The sequence below is a fragment of the Thunnus maccoyii genome, chromosome 17, assembly GCF_910596095.1.
Source record: "Thunnus maccoyii chromosome 17, fThuMac1.1, whole genome shotgun sequence".
Taxonomy (NCBI): Eukaryota; Metazoa; Chordata; class Actinopteri; order Scombriformes; family Scombridae; genus Thunnus; species Thunnus maccoyii.
The window spans coordinates 9,355,087-9,373,196 of NC_056549.1; the positions used below are offsets into that span (position 1 = coordinate 9,355,087).

Consider the following 18,110-nt stretch of genomic DNA (forward strand, 5'->3'; position numbering starts at 1 on the left):
ACAGACTATAGACCCAATGCTTAACTCTCTCCAAATCCCAGAGTCTCTAATGTCTTTATCTTATGGTGTGAGGGTATTTGAGGAAGTAGATAGACTCCTGAGGAGCGAGGGATGTTGTCACAAGAGGTGATTATGCTGCATTGAAGGAGGTACACTATTGAGCTGGCTGTATTGCTGAGGATAAGGGTGTATTGCTGAGGATATATCTGTATTGCTGACTGCTGCAAAGCCCAGAGATAGTTGAATGGTCAGGTCCCATGTGCCTGTAGAGCTACATACTGTATAGCATATGGCCCTACTGCCTTATTCTATCCTTCCTTGGCTTTTTAAAGGGCACTCAGTGGTTAGAGATATCATCTGATAATGGAAAGGTTCTATATCTGACTAAGGTTAGACTCAATGAGTCTAAAATAGACCTTGTGTATAAAATCGGATATTGACTAGACAGTGTTGCGTCGCCCGTGTAATGATGCAATATTTTATCACGGTAGATCTTAAAATGAGCTTCAAATAATATCCAGTATGGACCTCAATTTAAATCCAAATGCTTGTTCGTTTTAAAACCATGAAATAAATGGACTGATATTAACAAAGATCAATTTCCTAATCAGTGTTTACTGCAGCGTGTCATTCCATACTTTGCAATTCATGTTGAAAATTACCGCTTTTCAACTTTTATGTTCCCTTCCCTGCTTTTAGTCATTTTTTCTTCTCTCCCTTTGCCCCGCAGAAATGGCAGCAGGATTCAAGGTGCTGCTAGATTGCCTCAGATAATGCAATGCTCTCAGGCGAAACACAGGTGTGTGTGTGTGTGTGTGTGTATGTGTGTGTTGGCCCGCCTGGCCACCTCTGAGGGGATCCAAACTGATCCCCAAAAAAGTCCAACAGCAAGCCTAGACAAGCCCTCTCAGCGTGCTGGCAAACAAACCCTCCAGAGCTTTCGCTGTGATTATTGGACCCCAAAACACATCATTCGCAGCATGAAAATTTAAAAAAGCTATTTGCACTGATTTCTTAAATTATGTTCAGGAAATGGGTGTTAATTAGTGAAAGTGCCAATGGAGCAGCATGGTCAAAGTTATATTCTCAGTAACTTGGCACTGCTTAGATTACCTTATTCAGGCTTAGTTACACCAGAAAGTGGCACAGTGAAGTTCATCCATGCTTCCTCGCAAAATAGGCAGTCAGAGATTTGGAGATCTAGTTCTCAGCTTGCTAACACTTGTCAGTCACAATTTTTTCCCAAGCATCTATTTCCTCACTAATGTGCCATTTACTCCTGGCATTTTGTTCTCAGGTATGGACATCATTATATTCAAAAGTGCTATTGAAGAGAGGGGAATAAACCTCTCTTCACTAGCTGGCGAACAGCTATCTGTTCTAGCATGCTGTAAGCAATATTTTTTTCCCACGATGGCGAAGTCATGACCTGCCTTACTCTGCTCTGATTGCCATACCCTGATCCAATTACTGCGAACAAACAAAATTTGCGCTCAGCGAGCCTTTCATTCATAGTCAAGATGCAGTGAAACTGTCAGTTGTTTATTTAATAATATTATTATTATTCTCATTAGTAGTAGTAGTACCAGTAGTAGTAGTAGTAGTAGTAGTAGTAGTAGCAGTAGTATCATTATGTGTGACATGTGGTGCAGGACATGTAGTAAAGCAACAGACCAGGAGCAATCGCTAATGATTTTGGAGGTCAGGACCTACCATCTGTCTGTGCTAGTTAGCTAGCCTGCTAGCCATTTGTGAAATGTCAAAATAAGCTGCTTAGCGTCATCTAACATTACCTATCTATCTATCTATCTATCTATCTATCTATCTATCTACAGTTTAATTAGCTAGCCAAGATAATGTTGGACAGACAATGATATTGTGAGGTTCAAGCCTTGGTTATAGTGCTATGATAGCTCGCTGTGATGGACAGGTAGGCATTCTTTGAAGTCAGGGTCCTATTTTGACAGAAACTATTGCCAGAGCAGTACAACTACACTGTGTGACAGTGAGACATCAATTCAGGGAAGCCATAAAATTGAAGCTGTTTAGTGAGGAAGAGGCAAAGAGATGGCTTGAAGACTTCCAGAGCTCCTCAGGCTTCACATGGCGAACGTCCAAAACTTACCCTATCACTGGGCGCTACAACAAGTATTGAGTGAGTATTACCCACTCAACTCTCCACTCACCCTTATAATTACTCCATGTAACTTTCACTTTAACCTCTAATGAGGATGTCAGGAAAGCAGTTATTTTTTATGCGAAGAATGAACTTCCAAAGGCATAGGAGAGGTAAAGATCTAAGAGTTTGTATTCATGTCTTTATGTTTACAATTGTTGCCTTCATTTTTAGTATGCTTGACTAACGTTTGCTTTTACATTTCACAGGTGGAATACAGGTGCCAATATAACAACTTTGGGTACTTGAGCAGGACAATGAGCAAGAACACTTCTTGCCCTGCTACTCTGTTCCTGATCTTGAAAAGGCTGCCAGAATTTGGAGAACAGAGGTCAAGGTAAAGGACAATCTTTGGAAGTAACAGGTTAATACAACTGAGACAACAACAACAGTATTTACAGTCATGGTCAAATTTATTGGCACCCATGCAGAAATTCTAAGAAATAAGTGGGTAATGCTATTTCAAGCTTTCTATCTTCCCACATTCTCTTTTCATTAGTATCACAGCACCATGTGTTTTCGATCTTATAATCGTTTCTCTCATAATTCTGCAGCCTGTTTTCATTGAACAAAGAGCTCATTCTGCTGTGTTGTGTTACTGTGTGTATCAAAAAAGAAAGCAGATAATAATCAGGTATGGTTAATATAAAGGCTACAACACCATCTCCGACAAACTCACATGAAAGAGGGATTCTTCCTTCATGTAAACTTATGCAATGAGCTCAACCGTCCTATATAATCTCAAACTTTTAATCCATTTCACGTTTATAAAGACATATTTGTATATCGCTCAGAAACACCCAACAGCTGCCTCACAGACAACTTTATTGCTTTATCATAAAAAATAGTGATTATTTTTTAAAAAGTGAATGTGGGCATATGTCAACAGTTGTGTCACTGATATGATATCAAACTCAATAATATGGTTAAACGAATGTCTTAGTAACATTTGCTTTATTATCTTAGCTGTTGTTACTGTTATTCACTTCAGATCTGAAGATCCTCATATGAAAGAGGGACTCATCCTTAATGTTAACTTACACAGTGAGCACAACCGTCGTGTTTTATGTGCTGGAGCCTTGGCGAAGAAGGATGTTTCAAGAGAAACCATTGAAAAGCTGAAAAAGCTATTCGACAGTGGCCACTCTCCTTCATCGGCACTCGATGTACTAAAGCACGATTTACAAGAGGAGGAACAGGACAACTATGTGTATGCTGCTGCAGGTCATTCAGTCTGTCCAGATTTGCAGTTTTGTTACAGGTTAATGACTAATCCAATCGCTTGTTTAATCTGCTACTGAATGACATTTCCAGCATTATCTTAAAACAAGTAAGAGTAAACAATTCATTAAAACAAACTATGATAAAATCCCAGCATCTATTGGAATTGTTGTGAAGTTCAGTTGAGATGTTAAAATTTTAAATGCTAAAATATTCTTATTCTTTATTGCAGACTGTACCACAAACTGTTCAAAAAAAGCATATGGCACAGCAGCAGGAGTAGAACTGATCTTGAACAAACCCTTGATGATTACAACAAGGAACAAATGGATGTCTGTGCCAGGATGTGCAAAAACCACTGACAATCAGTTGGTGATTGCCATATGCACTCCAATGATGAGGAGGGTCCATGCTAGGCTAAGAGAGAGCAGTGAGATGATGGTGTCTCCTCAGGGAATTGCGATCGCCACAATCACCGCCTTTTACTATTCCTCACCCGTTCCTCAGCTGGTGGTTTGCCTTTGGGTGTATTTATCACCACGTCTGAAACCCAGGCAACCATTTCAGCTGCCACGGAGCTGCTATAGACTGTCTTTACACCTGACAGGTTGGCCACCCAGAGGGACCCCTTGTTGCCATGACTGACGACTGCATCGCACTCAGGCAGGCACTGCATGGAGCATTAACCAGAGCCACATTGTACCTTTGTGTGTTCCACCTTATTCAGGCCATGTGGAGATGGCTCTGGAGCAGCACAGGGCCCACCTCATGAAGTCCTTCAGAGGTCTGGTGTATGCTTCCACACCAGCTCTCACGGAAGGCTACACCAGGCTGGTGGAGGACCACATTGCCTCACAGCTCCCAAAGTTTGTGCAACACCTGAAGAAGGTCTTCAACAAGCAAGAAGAGTAGGCCATCTGCCTGCAGGCACAACTGCCCACCAGAGGGATCCATAACAACTATGTAGAAGGTGCCATGAGGGTGGTAAAAGAGAAGGTCCTCCACCGACTGAAAGCCTAAAATGTGATAGAATTGGTGGACTTTATAGTCACAAGGATGGAGGCACACTACATCCACCGCCTCACCAATGTGGCCAACAACATCACAGCTGAAAACGTCTTTAAGAAGATGTTGGCAACAGAGGACACAGGTAAACCACTGTGGCATGCAGATGTGCAGTTTTTGAAAAAAAAAAAAATCTTTAATAAACTTTATTTCAGAAATTAAAAAAAAAAGATATATAGGTAGAAATGAAACAAAAATAACCAATAAAATTGACAGTGAATATACACAACAGACCTTCAATAAGCAACATAAATAAACATTTCATGTCCGAAAAAGAGTGGGAAGAAGCAACATGCTTGTCTAGTCCTACCTCTATTCAGCAAGTTGAGGCCAAACATCAGCTTACACCAGGGCAAAAATACTTTAAAATTATTATAACACTATCTACAATGTAAATAAAGAGTGTCAAACTGATCCATAAAAGAGAATAAAAGAGTGATTTCAGGATTTTGTCCCAACCAAGCAAGAGCACACCTGATACAACTAATCAACTGTGTGTGTATCTGAGATCAGGGGCCGCGGTGAGTCGAGTCTGGTGTGCTCCTGCTTTGTTGTAAACCTGCATCCATACAGACCCTTTACTAGAATGGGTTTGACATTCCTAATGTAATAAAATAGATATCCTGATATGTTAAAGAAAGGCACAGTGCAATGTATTGGGTGAAGTTTGGATATCTCTAGTCTAATGGTATGTGTATGTGTTATACGAATATTTCAAACACACATTCTAAAATGGACTTTGCCTATTCATTTTGTAACGCCAATGCTACAGGAAGACAACTACACTGTGACAAGCACATCAAATGCTGCAGCGTCCTACCATGTCGACATGGCCATCGGCTGCTGCATATACCCAGCAGGGATTATGGGTGGATACTGCAAGCATCAAAGTGCGGTAGCCAGGATGTTTGGACATAATGAGCGCTTCCTTCATGGCTTGTCATCAGACACATGGAAGCTGTACGATCAAATTGCCTCTGGTGAGTTTCTTTACATTATTGCTTAGTCCCTCCCAGTGTCCTTTCAAGTTCAAGTTTATTTATATGTATAACACAACGTGTAGTAGTGAAACTCTTGACTCCCAACTCCTTCAATTGTTCCATATATAAAAAGACTATAGTGTAAATAAAATATGTGTATGTGTGTGTGTGTGTGTGTGTGTGAGTGAGATCAGAAGAATAAACAATTGCCCTTTGGTAACATTCAACCACTGTGCATTTTCCCTCTAACAGGAAAGGACATTTTGGACAACTGGTTTCAGACATTGGTGCTGGACAAACCATCTCTGTCTGAGAGAGCCGCAGGAGTTTGTCCTGGTGAAATGTACCGCCGTCCCGCCACAGGTAAGTCAGTGAGTGCATAGTCACACTGTTTCCTTCATTTTGGATGTTGCATCTCTGTGTTACTGTCACTGTTGTAAGAATTGTGAAGCATTAGTCTGTTAGGAGCTCTGGTGAAATATTAAAGGGTTTGGTGAACAGATCTCCACTCTATACCAAGATGACTGATAAACACACATACTGAGAAGCACACAGCTGTAACCCCAAAGGGCTGACTTGTTGAGTGTTTTAAAATCTTTCACTGTAAACACTGATGCTGAAAGCTTGCTCGAGCCAATGGATTCATCACTGATCCAAATGCAACCGAGTCCCTCATGGAGACAGATTCTGGTAAAAATAAAAATAAGCGACCACACTCAGAATAAAATACGATTTTGATGTGTAAAACATCGTTTAGTTTGGCAGGTAGGGTATTTTCCAAGGTAAACTGCCCCTCAAGGAAAGGCTGAACAGCATTTTCCTGGACATCACCGAGAAAATGGACAACCCTGATTTCACTCATTCCATCAGTTCATTTGTGAAGACTTACAAAAACATCAAAACAGACAGTGCCATGGTGTCAACTCTTTCCTGATTGGAAAAGTCTCTCCAAACAAAGGCCAGAGGCTGTAAAAGTCTGAGGGGCTACCTGCAAACCTCTGCACAAATTGGAGTGCAGCCAACAGCTTTATCAGAAAGGAAAACTTCTTTGGGTGGAAGAAGGGTCCTGAGTAGTGGGTGACCCCGAGAGATGTGGAGAAAGGAGCATGCCTATGGAGGAACTGGAAGAAAGCCAAGTGCTCCTCATTCCATTGCACACTGTGTGGAGGAGAGCATGTGCCTTTGGGGGACCCACTAACAAGCCCCCACCCTCCCCAGAGGTTGGACACTCACACCCAGTGCACCTCATCCTCAAGACGCCTGCAGAGTTATGTGTTGTACATCAGGTTGATGGATGGTCCATATATGGTAAAGACAATCATATGAGCTTTAATATAAGACACAAAGTCATCAAAAACATGGCGTGTGCGAAAGGATTTGATGATTTGTAACTGAGGGCTAAAGGAGTTACAGCTTATTTAAATACTAATTTGAATATATGTTCTGTGTTGAACTTGGAGACAAGAGATGTACTTTATTTGTTAACCACACATGATAAACAGTAAATTTATGGTTGACTGAAAGTACTGTTGTTGCCTTAGAAACAATGGCATCAACACAACAGACTATTGTTTTGAGACAGACTTGAAAAATTGCGAAACCATCCTTTAACAAGCGTGCAGTCATTGAAGTTTATTACAATTACATTTGGAATATTCTATCTATGGAAATAAGGAGCTGTGCTTCACACAACGTTTTTGAAATCAAGCTTAAAATATGTTTAAAATCTACTCAGATATGAACTCAGTTGAGTTGTGATACATTTTCTCCACTGTCTTCTCCACTTATTTTAACTGCAACTTTACTAAGCATAAAGTTTTATATCTGTTTGTTTTAGTCATGTCGGGAATACGGGTGCAAATTTGCCTTTTATTGCAGATCGTTTCCAACATCTTTCATTACTCTTTGCAGACTGTATAACTGTGCATTTCTTTTACTTATTGCACAGATATATGAGTTTCACATATTTGACACTTTTTCTTGTCACTCTATATCATTTGTTTTGTTTTGTTTCCTCTGATTCGTTTTTCAATTCAAATGTCACTCTTGCTGTTACAATAAGCTGAATTAAAGTTCACTGTAAATGTAAAAAACTGTATCGACCCTGTTTTTATCAACGTGAATTTCACCCTTGATTGATTCTCATGAATCTTTCATTATGTTTTAACAAGATTTGTCCAAAAAATTCTTGGCTTTAACCCAGTTTTTTTTTTTTTTTTTTTTGAGGATTTTATCAGAATAATATAAAAAGGTACATCACATTCTAGTATGTACAAGCAGTCATGACTTTATTTAAAGTGTTTGGAATACACTGGCTGCTGTAGCCCATAACCCATAGACTGACCATAATGCACTCATTAAAAATGAATTATGAAAATTAAAAATGTTATCATTTCCTATAAGCAGAGTAGCAGAAGCATTGTAAACACACAGTGCAATTTCATGCATGCAAGCCAAGTGAATATGAGCGAGTATTTTCCCTTATCACCTTTGAAAAGGCAGTCACCAAAGAAGATAACTAAACCACATATCAATGCATCTTTTTAGTTAATGTAGCTACAGCAAATTTTAGACCTTCCTTGTGTGGTCATTAAAGGGTTTGACGTCAACAACGTTTGTTTACTATGATTGGATCAGGGTAAGCCAATCAGAATAGGAAGAGGTCAGGTCATGACTTTGCTATCCTGGGAAAAAAATACATTGCTTCCTGTAGGCGAGCATTTTAGCTTGGTTGTTACTGGGACAATAAGTTAACAGAATTTATTCATGAGGCGCATTTGTAGCAATGACTCTTGTCTCATAACTGCCTGCAAACCATTCCTCCTCTGTGGCGCAGTTTGTAAACCTGAGGTTAAATAAAAGTGGATGATGCATCACAGCAGACTATCTTGTTCTTCTTTCCCTCAAAGGTCAGCATTGTCAAGACTGCATGCTCAACAACGAAAATTTGCGTGTCAAAGTTTAACTTGACCTTGACACTAAAGATTAGATTTACTTTCCCCTCGTTGAAAAGAACTGATTTTGCAGCAAAATTTGCTGGTGTGACCAAGCCCTTGGACTGTGTCTGAATTATATTAAAAAAAAAAAAAAAATTGAATCCCTTCTTATACTGGTGAGGGAAAAAAGTTCCTCTGTGATTGTAGAATTATAAATTCCTGGCAGGACTAGACAGCCAGCAGCTTGGAGTCAGCATTCAGAGAGCTCCAGCCTAGCCAGCTGCTGAGAGCTGCCATCCCCAGAAACAGAGACCTTGGCAGGGGACGGTGTTGAGACACACTGGGTCCCCTCCTCCAGCCTGGAGCCTTGTGAGTTCTGCTCAGTGGAGGAGAGAAGAGAGCCCAGCCCAACAGGAGGCTTTGCTTGTCAGACCCTGAGCGTGTTGAGTGTGTACTTGTCGGCGTGCGTGGGTTTGTGTGTCAGTTTGTCTGCACCAGCGCGTGTGTTGTGCTTATGTGTGCGAGCGCATCACCGACTCCAGCTGCAACGAGATTTATAATGTTGCACGCATGTGTGAGTGTGAATGTGGATTCTGTCACCCACTGGGCCTCACACACATTCCAAAATAAACGGCTCCCACCGAGGATTACTATCGATCCGTGTGGAGCACTCAGCTGCATTTGGAAAGAGAGAGAGAGAGAGAGAGAGACACACACAGAACTCAACTTCCTCTCTCTCTCACTCTCTCTCTCTGTCTCTCGACTCGGCCTGTCTTCTGAGGAATGTTATGTGTCTGCCTGTCTGCAGAAAAAAAAAAAAAAAAGTGTAAGGGATGATTTGGAAACACAGTCCACTAAAGTGTTACAATGACAAACCACTGCTAGCTCTCTTTCAGACATGTGAGACGGAGATTGTGTGTGTGTACGTGTGTGTGTGTGTGTGTGTGTGTGTGTGAGAGAGAGAGGGAGTGAATGGTAAAAAGGAGACAGGGAGACTCTTACACCTCCCTCTCACTTATTTTACCTCTCTGAAGTAAGTGAAAATCTTTTGCTTGTCAGACTTGAGGGAGAGACGAGACGAGACAGTGAAAAGCGGAGAAACACACACATGGAGAGACGGAACGGAGGGAGGAAAATAAAGAGGCTGTGTGATTGACAGCCAATACGCCTGCCTGTTTCCTGTCACACACATGATTGCTGACCCACCCCTCTTGCCCAACTGAGGCCTCTGGCTAGACAGGCCAAGATGGCAGCCCCATTTAAAGAATGAAGGATCATGAATGGATGGATGCCTCCCAGGCCGCCTACTGTCTGTGGGCTGTCTGCGTGTGTGTGTGTGTGTGTATATATATGCGTGTGTGCATATTAAAGTGCATATTGTACGTTTGCATGCGAGTGGTGCATTCAGTGTTTTTACCCCATTTCACCCCGTTACCATAAGCCTTAATCTCCAACTCTTAATCCTACCAGAATGACCACTGCAGTTTATTTGTTTTAGCGTGTAAAGTCCATCTGGATCCTGCTGACATAACGGGAACACAAAAACCTTCATTGTCATTTCAATCTAGTATTATTGTCAGGACATCAGTGCCATAGAAAGCACTTACTTGTGTGACACACGCTTGTTTTACACACAAACTTTATCATTGGCCATCATTTTTATCAGTTATTATAATCTTGTGGAGACCTGGGAACATCGCTACAACAAAAGTGAAAGAAACACATGCTCGAGATGATGTAAACCGTTTATTTGGAGGTAAAAATCCAAAGTGAGCGTGTCCAGTGATAATATTTTACTAATAAATAACATGCCAGAAGCGTCCCATCTACAAAAAGGTTACCGTGGAAACCTTCAAACTAAAGCTGAGCAGTGTCAGACTCATGCAAAGCTGGGGTCATTAGTGGGACACGAAATATGTGTAAAATCTACCATCAAACACACTGGATTACTCACAGTGTTTGTGTTAACATTCGACATCCTGATACACTAATTTCACACTTAATAATGTTGTTTTCACACTTAAAACATACCAGTTTACTATACGGGTCCTGTTCCTAGCAGAAATTTGAACTTGATTTTCTTGTGCAGATAAAGCCAATTATATTTTTTGTTGCCACTTGTTGACCGTGAAGTCATCGCACGTGCTCAGTCGTGTCATCCGGACTCTTTGTTGTTCTTTCGCTGTTTCTCTGTGTTGTCTTGAGTTCGTCTTCTTCTCTCCTGTCCTGTTTTTTGGGGGCTCAGAGATAAGATCTCCCTCAATAGCAAACTTTGGAAGACATCTTAAAGATCCCCACTGTCACTTCAGCTTAATGCAGCCCTCTGGGCTGGCAGTACAAACACACACTACAGCACACGTACACACACACACAACCTCCCACTAATAACAGGGGCAGGGAGAAACAGCCTGGATTCGAGGACTCGTAAACACACTTCATTCTCCCAACAATTCTCTTTGATCTTTATCAAACAAAACTGTTTCCTTGGTGTATTTTATGCTTCCATCTCTCAACTTGAACAAGCACTTTTCCCGCTTTGATTTCCCCACCCATAAATAAAATGAGAGCACATTTGGATTTCCTGACTGTGGGCTTTCAGTAGGCCGATCACTGCCACGTCTGTCAGATCCATTAATTCAGAAGTGTGCGAGCAAGTTCTGGTTAACTGTTTCCCGAGGCAAAATGTTTACATCTCAAAGCAGCGCACTTTGCATTTCTAATCAAATTTGGTGTATTTTTTGTAGCACTACGCTGGGAAGGGCTTAATTGGATCAGCAGAGCTCCTTTTTTTTTTTTACCCCCAAACACCACTCAGCAAAACTTGTGTCCACAAAGCCTCACAATGCTGCTCTGGCTGTTTAACTAAGAGTGAGTTCAACCTTTCCTGTTAAGGGTTCCCACTTCCTGTGTTCACAGAAAAAAAAAAAAAAAAAAAAAAAAAAAAAATCATGTCCTTCAGTTTCTGGATCCCATGGTCCATAATGATCTGATCTCTGTCTCCCATAGGCGGGCCGTTGCTATGGCAACCTGATGACGCTCTGGGGGAGGACGGGAGGGAGAGAGAGAGAGGGAGGGGTAGGGGAGATGAGGAAGAATGTAGCGGCACCGAAGATTGAATATGTTGAGGAGGACGTCTCACTCGGTATGCAAAAAAAAAAAATCATATAAGTATTCTCCTCTTTTGACTCACACACGATGGGAAGTGGACGGGGAGGTGTGTGTGTGTGTGTGTGTGTGTGTGTGTGTGTGTGTGTGTGTGTGTGTGTGTGTGTGTGTGTGTGTGTGTACGGGGGGGGGGGGGGCGGGGGTAACCTGGCAGGGATTTTTACACACGCACACAAACACACTATAAAGGGAGCGGATGTAAACACTACTAGACCGGACTTTTGGCTGCTGCACAGACAATACGAAAATATGATTTTACGATGTGAACAAATAGGTCATATAGAGCTCAGGCTCGATAATGTGCAGAGGACACGTCCCCTCCATCCTCCATCTATTATGGCTCCTACACCCTTGTTTGGCTCTCTGCCTCTGCCCTGCTGTTGCCATAGCGACCACTCGGGTACAGACTCAAAACAACTTGCTGACAAAACCCCTCCACACACACACACACATTTTTACCTTTGGATGGGTTTAAATGAGCCTCGGGATGATGCATTTTCGCATAATTATTTCTCTGTTTCTCAGTTAAAAAACAATACATAGCAAAGCAGATTTATTTACTTTGCAGATTTCTATCTTAATGCATTTTGAAATTATGTTCATGGTCATGTACTTCCCAATCTACAATTTCCCTGCACCCAAAAACACAATAATCACACGCAATTCCAAAGTAAATATTTTGCATTTTACTCATTTTTTTATTTAATTTTTTTATAAACATGGTTTGACATGCATCTAGGCTAAATTTTTAAAGATGCACTAATAGTCAGAGGATGAGTGAATCGTCCTGTCAAAGTCATAGACGATCTTTGGCATCACCTTCCGTACACAATAGCATTCTTTCAGTGAAGCCAACTCGCGCTAGGACGCAGCGCGGGCGCCGGGGGAAGTCCTCTGCTGCTGGCGGGGCAAGACGGAGCACAGAAACCAACCAACACACACATTTGCGTGCGCGCATACGCACACATACGCACACTCACACCGAGCTCTTCTCCGACAGAGAGAGAGCGAGAGAGAGAGAGAGAGAGAGAGAGAGAGGATAGAGAGAGAGAGAGAGTGACTATAGGAACGCAGCGGCTCGTGTGTGTGCGTGTGTGTGCGTGCGTGTGTGCGTGTGTAGGTACGTACGCGCTCGCTCGCTCGGGTGGTAGAAACGACTTGGCGGGGCGGCGGATATGGAGGGGCTCGGGAAAAACGCTGGGAACTGACCGAGCGCCGAGACGAAGAAGAGAGAAGGGGGAGAGAGAGAAAGAGAGAGAGAGAGAGAGAGGAAGGACGGACGGACGGACGCACGGAAGGAAGGAAGGAAGGAGGAGGAGAGAGAGAGAGAGAAGTCTGACAGAGGAGAGGAAGAGTGTGAAGAAGGGGCTCGTCTGGAACACAGAAGGATCCTAAGGTGACTTTATGGGGGCTTTCACGGCTGTATGCAGGTCTGGCAGATGTGTGTGTGTGTGTGTGCGGGGTGTTGACATGTGCTGCATGGCTCTGCACTTAAAGGGAAGAGTGGAGGTGTGTGTGTGTGTGTGTGGAAGGGGGGGTGGGTGGGAGGGAGGGGGGGGCATATGTGTGACAGTGTGTGTGTAGCCTGTATATATAAATATACAGTGTGTATATGTGTGTGTGTGTGTGAGAGAGAGTTTTTAGGGTTGTTTTTCCACAAGCTAAAAAAAGGGGGCCAAAGTGTGTAAAGCGAGCTGACCACTGTAAACTGGAGTGAAGGGATCAAAAGGAGTGGATACTTTTTTTAGGGAACAGCGTGATCCCATTCCAACACATACACACACACACACACACACACACACACACACACACACACGCACGCACACACACTTCTCTGGTAGGCTACTCAAGTTGAGCTAGAAAGAGAGAGAGAGCGAGAGAAAAAAAGGGGGGGATAACACTCCCTTTAAAGAAGTCCATTTTACCCTCCTTTCTCTCACTCTGTGTGTGTGTGTGTGTGTGTGCATTTGCATGTGTGTGTGTATACGAGTGTGAGCAGTGTTTTTTTAGTGCAACACTCAGTCTTTGGTTGGAGGTTCGCAAAAGCAGCAGTGAATGAATTTTCTGTTTTCCCCCAAAAGCTTTGTTGACACTGACTATGGCTTGATAAGTAGTAGCAGTTTCTCTTGCATGTGTTTGTGTGTGTGTGTGTGTGTGTGTGTGTGTGTGTTCACGTGCGTTTGTGTGTGTGTGTGTGTGTGTGTGCCATAGACGGCAAACAGGTTGAGGGGAGGCAGATCTGATCAGACGCACAGCAACAGAGGAGAGAGCGTGGCAAAGGCTGAGCAGCAGCACATTGGATTACACACAGACGACTACACACACACACACACACACACACGCACACACACACACACACGAGCTCCGCGGCCAGCAGAACAGCTGGGAGAAATGTGTGTGAGAGCGTTTCACTTAATGCATGCGTCTGCCTTTGCACGTGCAGGACTGTTTGCTTTTGTATTATCTTTTGCTACTGTGTGTGTGTGTGTGTGTGTGTGTGTGTGTGTGTGTGTGTCCATCTGAGGCTGTGTAAATATGTATGTGCAAGGAGGAAGAAATGTTCTGTCGTCTCTTCAGACAGACGGCGTGTGTGTGTCTACCTCCGTCTTCAACCCCCCCCCCCCAGTCTGGAGACAGGAGGAGGGGTGAGGAGTTGGGGGGGTGGATGGGGGGAGGAGGGGGGGGGAGAAAAGCGATCAGATGACGGAGAATAAGGCAGATGAGAAGATTAATCCAGTAGCGAGAGATGAAACCGAGACAGAGAGGACGGGGATGATGGAGATTTTAGGACGGGAGGAGGAGGAGGTGGAGGAGAAGGAAGAGGAAGGGAAGGAGCTGGAGAGGGGTGGGGGGGTGGTGGTGGTGTGGGGTGGGGGGGGGGGGGAGAAAATGGAAAGAAAGCAGAGGAGATGGAGTGAAGGAGACGGGGGCTGACATGCTCTCTCCAGGAGTGCTCGGAGTGCTGCTCATTCATAATTCACCTCCATGGCAAACGTTCATTCACATATTGACCCCCCATGGCTGCGCTCAATGGAGTTCTCGCCCCTCCACCTCTCCTCTGTCTCTCAATGGACACCCCTGTGGCGCGACGTTCAGTTCGCCCGAGCCCCGGCCGACGCTTCTTTCTTTTTTTTTTTTTTTTCGCCACTTTTGAGACAGTTACTGTTTTTGTCTGTTACGGCTCTTTTGACACCAGCACTTTTTAAAAAAATTTTTATTATTATTTCAGTTGGAAGCTCTGTCGTGAGATTGAATAGTGTAAATTGAATATTGAATTCAGACTCCAACCTAGACACAGATAATTGGTATGGATGGCTCAGTGGGTTAGTGCTCTCAGTACAACTGTTGTTAGTCTGATTCCCTCAACGCAGCTAAAACAGCCCATAATGGATCTATAATTCATGTGTGAATGAATTGAATAGTCTGTGCGTTTGAATAAAAGCATCAGACAGTTTTCTTGGATGCCAGGGGATGATTTATTCAGCGTAAATACTCAAAAATGGCTGTTTTTGATATTACTGATTGTAGTATATGTGCCTGGAGCAACACTATATAACCCACTGCTGTGCTCTGGTCAGCTGTGGCCCATGAGCCATATGGCAGCGTGTCTGTACTGGCTGCAGAAGTATAGTACATTTAGTTCTGAAAAGTAAACACTAGAGAAAGTGCACCTTATCAGCCAAAGTGATAAAAACATATCCTGATTTCGTTAGTTTTATTGGTTTGATGGACTTACAGCATGTTTACTCAGTGAGAAGAGGACACAGGAGGTGCGGTGTTGACACAGAGCCGGTTAGCGAGGCTGTCGTTCGATTGTTTTCAGTCGTATCCTTCAATGATTTGCTGCTATAAGTTGTGTTTTTATTTTTTATCAAAGCTGCAGCAATGTAAAGCTCCATAGCCTCTTCACTGCCTCAGTGTAGTACATGACGGCACTGTGCCACCGCCGTTATCAAGGGTTTGATTCCCACCGGATCCAAGCACACTAAATATAGTAAAACTAATTAAAGACATTGTTCACACCCATCATAAAAAAAAAAAAATTTAAAAAATCAAAGCAGTCATTAACCAGTCATCTCTGGGTCATTGAAAACTTGACTGAAGATTGTATGATAATGCTACACAGAGGAAATAACCTTGTAATTGCATTACTTCTTTGTGCTAAACAATCATAAACAGATTCTTGACAGCACCAAAAACTGTTTTTTGTTTTTTTTTTGGCTTTATTGGATAATGACAGGAAACATAGTGGGAAAGAGAGAGAGAGAGAGAGGTGGGAGTCTAGAGGGACAGCAGCAGCAGCAACCTGTGAGGTAACAAGGGTCACGTGACAGATGAAGTTGTCAGTGAGCTAGTTTTCAGTAGCCTCGGTAGCTTGGTATTGGAAGAAAGTGAGCAGTTAAGAAATGTATAACACGACTGTCCTTGAAAAGTTAGTTCAACTCTCAGTCAGCCTGCTACGCTTCTTTATTCTTTCACCTCTACTTAGTTTTAACAAAGCAGAAACTGATCGCAGTGATTCGGTTGTTGTAAGACTTGTAGCGAACCAGCCTCCCTCCAAAATATGACATCACGCTCTTCATAAATATTCACGCAGTCATGGCTAAGAGTTCATCAGACATTAAGGGTCCCTTCAATATAAGTTACTTTCCAATATCTGTGTTCATGTTTTGTTGTCACAGAGTCTTTACTGTGGATCCGTTTCCACCATCGAAAGATTTCCACCAACTCTGCTCAGAATATCTGTCTGGAGGAATATTAAATAACGAGGAGAGCGCTGCTCAGTGTCACTGTAGCAAAAAGACAACAAACATAATTTTCAGTGATCAATACTGAAATGTATCCATTGTAACTTTTAACAAAATCATGTCTCATGAAACAAACTTTGTCAAACCCACAGTCAGTGTATTCTACAAGACATCAGCCTATGCTGTTGCCTGATATCAGACTGAGTTATTATTATTATTATATTGTGATATGACACTAGATATTGTCGTGATACGGCACAGGTGTTGTCTTTTCCTGGTTTTAAAGGCGGCATTACAGTAAAGTGATGTCATTTTCTGAACTTTTAGACTGTTCTAGTTCTATTATTTGTGTTTACCCACTTAGTCATTATATCCACATTACTGATGATTGTTTATCAAAAGTCTCATTGTGTAAATATTGTGTGAAAGCACCAATAATCATTCCTACAGTATTGTTGCAACATCAATATTGTGATATTAGGTTTTGTCCATATCATCCATCTCTAGACTGAATAACCAGTTTGATTCACTTCATTCATTCAGCCTGACGTTGTGTTCATGCTGGTTTATTTGTTGTCTGTAGGGAGTATTTTGGTTTTTGGTCTTTATGCTAAGCTATGCTAGCCATCCCCTGGCTGTCCTAGCTTGGTATTTAGTACACAGACACGAGAGTGGTATTGAACCTCTCATCTAACTCTCCTATTTCCCAACACTATCCATAATTCATCCGTGATGTTTCTCTAAACAGCTAAACACACAGCTTAAGTGCTTACTCACGACATTTTAAAACTCAACTATAAATTGTATTGATTTTCACAACATTAATGGTGAGCTGTGAGGACATTTCGGGATTAGGCACTATAAAAAAAAAAAAAACAGAGGACGCATATTCAACACTACTGCTTTACCGTCGCTCGTGCCAACAGTGATGGAAGCTTTGGTTCACAGCTTAATCAGTGAAGCACATGTGCAAGACAATAAATTAAATATTTGCTTTTGGTTCCAAAGTGCAGTTATTTTACTATAAAACTGTTGTTTTATAGACTCATTGGAGTTATTTTACTATAAAACTCCTGCATGGGAGAAACTTTCTGGACTATTTACAAATTCTTTGGTGCTGTACTCTATTAAGGAAAGTTTGGACAAAGACGGTGATGGAAACAGACGCTCCTTCTGTGTTTAATTTTCATACTTTTGTCAGGTTTTCACCTACATAGGAATGACGAGTTAATGACTGAGTTTGTTCATTTCATTTCTGAACATTTCTGAACATTTCTGAACATTTCTGAACAGTTCTATAGGTGAACTTGTGGCTTTCATGTACAGTAGCGGTTCATGTGTTAAAACAACTGGAGAGTTAAAAGCAGGGTTTTAAATTGCAGTGGAAACACAGACCCGGTCTAAGTGGCCAAGATGGCTTAGAAGAATAATGCTCCTCTGTATCCCCCAGGTTATAATTGTCTTCAATAGGCCTCCTGCTGATTTGAAATGGACTCATTGTCCACAGTGCTGGGCACCTCTACTCAATTAGCCTCTCTCCACTTATTCGTGCTGAGCTATTGCCGGTTGCATCCTCGCACAGTGGCGCACAAGTGCATGCACATAAATACACATCGACACATACAGAGCAGCGTGCATGAGCACCGGATCACACACACACACACACACGCGCACGCACGCGCACGCACGCGCGCACCGTCACGCATAGAAAGACGTCAGCGGGTGTAAAAATAGAGCTTATAAATAGGGGAAAAAGTGTTTTATGTTTACAAGGGGTGATGTCATGTTTGGTTTAAATCCATAGCTGACGAATTGGAGG

General features: G+C 42.4%; 1 protein-coding gene and 1 pseudogene across 1 annotated transcript in view; both read left to right on the forward strand.

Moving 5' to 3' along the window:
• The first annotated feature begins 1,945 nt into the window (after positions 1-1,945).
• Positions 1,946-7,370, forward strand: LOC121882621 (annotated as a pseudogene).
• Positions 7,371-12,375: 5,005 nt separating this feature from the next.
• ches1 (checkpoint suppressor 1) overlaps positions 12,376-18,110 on the forward strand; it is a 59,085-nt gene continuing 53,350 nt past the window's right edge. Inside the window, exon 1 of the mRNA XM_042390796.1 lies at positions 12,376-12,939. The gene's annotated coding sequence lies outside the window, so the exon portion shown is untranslated. The remainder of the gene's footprint in view (positions 12,940-18,110) is intronic.